The sequence below is a fragment of the Neomonachus schauinslandi genome, chromosome 9 (genome assembly GCF_002201575.2).
Source record: "Neomonachus schauinslandi chromosome 9, ASM220157v2, whole genome shotgun sequence".
NCBI lineage: Eukaryota > Metazoa > Chordata > Mammalia > Carnivora > Phocidae > Neomonachus > Neomonachus schauinslandi.
This window is the reverse complement of record NC_058411.1, coordinates 44,921,520-44,924,184: the sequence shown is the minus strand read 5'-3', so window position 1 is coordinate 44,924,184 and position 2,665 is coordinate 44,921,520.

Below are 2,665 nucleotides of genomic sequence, written 5' to 3'. Positions count from 1 at the left end.
ACATTTGGCCAAAGAGTATGCCAAATGTACAAAATGAATGTATAAGATAGAAATTATTCATGAGAATAAAAGATTTACTCTACACATTTATACAAATAAATGAGGCAAAACTTATGTTTTAATACTGACTTATGTCCTCCAGGTATGCCTGGGTTACTGAATAGTTTAATTGTTAAAAATTAAGCTGTATTTGCTAATCCTAATGTATTTTCCAGTGGAAACATTGTTTTTTCAATATGTTTAGGTTCAGCTAGTTCAAAATGTCTCTTGCTGCTACAAAGTCCCTACATATTAACATTCCATAGTTCTTTATTAATTTGGATAAAAACTAGATTCATGTATGAGCATCATAGACTGCCTTTTCAATTCTAGCACTTTCTTTTGTGTCCCTCACCTCTTTTTTAGCTTTCTACCTTTCTAAACTGGCATAGGATTGTACAAAATGCAGGTATTGATTAATGGGAAAAATTGTAAAAAATAAATAATCTATAATCTTTTACTGTCCATTAGTATGAAATTTCACTTTTGCATTTTACATTTTAAGTGAAGGGTCTTGCAATCCCATGAAAACCTGCATGTATGATGATTAAGAACATGGATTCTGGAGCCTAGCTGTGAATCCAGACTACCTACTTGCTAAAAATTTGTAGTTTGACTTTGTATAAATCACTTAACTTCTCTATGCCTCAGTTCTGTTGTATATGAAATGGAAAATAATACCTACATCATAAGGTTGTTATGAACATGAGTTTAACAGTTTTGAAACATTTAGACTTGCGCCCAAGACAATCAACATTAGTTATTATTATAAACTATTATGTGAGTCAGCCCATGGTTTGGCATGGAAAATGTTTATTCCCACCGTATATGGTAGAAGCATTACTATATTAATGGAGGAGAAAAGACAATACATTTTCTAACGCTTAACTGGTAATATTAAACTATTTAAGCTTCATTTTAGTGGATACCAGAGTCATTCATTCTTTCTTGCAATTGGCTGTTCTTGTGTTCCAAGGTGATTGTTAATGCCACAAAGGCAAGTCTTCAAATTTGGAGTAAAAGAGAGGGTGAAGAAGGGATGAGAGACAGAACCGTAGCAGTTGGGGAAGGGACGCCGGGGACCTCCTGTGGGATATTTGCTCCAGGGCTGATTCTCTGGTGGTCCTCTCTCTTTTCTTCCAATGGCTTCAGAGATAGGGCTGCCTACTTCCATCCCCTCTGGCACTACCTACTACTCCTGATCAGGGGTTCTTCATGGCAGTCCGACAGGAAACACAATACAGTCTACAGGTTCTCTGTATCCCACTGAGGCAGGCACACATTCACTTTTGGAATTTCTAAATTTAGGAATACATGCTGATAATAGAGGAAAGGCAGGAGTTAGAGTAGAACGTGTGTCTCCCCTCTTGCTCTCTCTTGCCTGGGATTCCCCCCTCACCTCATGGCTGCTGTGGTTGCTCTCAGTTCTGTCCTTTGGCTCCTTACACAGCAAGATGGCAGGTCTTCTGCTGGAGTTTTAGCCATTCCAGAAGGATCTGATTGGTGCCTCTTCTTTAGCTAGAAATTGTAAAAATGAAAAGCTCACTTGGTACAAGTCCCTTCTTCCAAGTGCTGACTCTCCTTCAGAATGTGCCTGGTTTTGGTCACTCTCTTTTGGTGTCTACAAATAGTTGTTTTTATGATTTATCTAGAGTTTAGAGTCATTATTTCTGAAATGGTTGGTATGATAGAAATTTACTTGTCCATGAACAGATATGGAACCCCTGTATTTGATCTAAAATTAACATTCACGGAGTTCTTAATTTCATTGTATTTTTTCAGTTGTAGAGTTTCCTAGTTTTTTAAAAAAATAGTTGTATTTAACTGTTAAAATTCTCCATCTTGTGTTTTGATTCCCTGAAGATATTAATCATAATTATTATAAAGTTTGTTTCTGATACTTCCCTTATCTGGGTCCACTATAGGTCTGCTTTTTCTTTTTTAATGAAATCAAAAATTCACCATCAATTAAATATTCAAGGCCAGACATGAAAAAGAAGATAAATTCATTTCTTGATCCCATTCACCCTGCTAGCTACAACCCCATTTCTTTGCTTCTCTTTGCTACAGTATCTTTGAAAGAATTGTTTTTCTTATTTTTCTCCAATTACCTTCATCCATTTTTCCCCTTAACCTTAGTCTGAGCCATCCTTCTCTCTTTGCCCTCCACAGAAACTGTTTTTATATGCCATCAGTGGCCTCCACATTGCTAAATACAATGGTTCGTTGTTAGTCCTATTTTTTTGGCCTTTTACTTAATTATTTACTTCTTTTTTTTTTTTTTTTTTTTTAAAGATTTTTATTTATTTATTTGAGAGAGAGAGAATGAGAGAGAGCAAGCACATGAGAGGGGGGAGGGTCAGAGGGAGAAGCAGACTCCCCGCCGAGCAGGGAGCCCCATGCGGGACTCGATCCAGGGACTCCAGGATCATGACCTGAGCCGAAGGCAGTCGCTTAACCAACTGAGCCACCCAGGCGCCCTATTTACTTCTTCTTGATACATTTCCTCACTTGGCTACCAGAACACTGCTCACTCACTGGTTGCTCCTTCTCTTTCTCTTTTATTGCTTTTCTTAATTTTTCTTTCTTTCTTTCTTTCTTTCTTTCTTTCTTTCTTTCTTTCTTT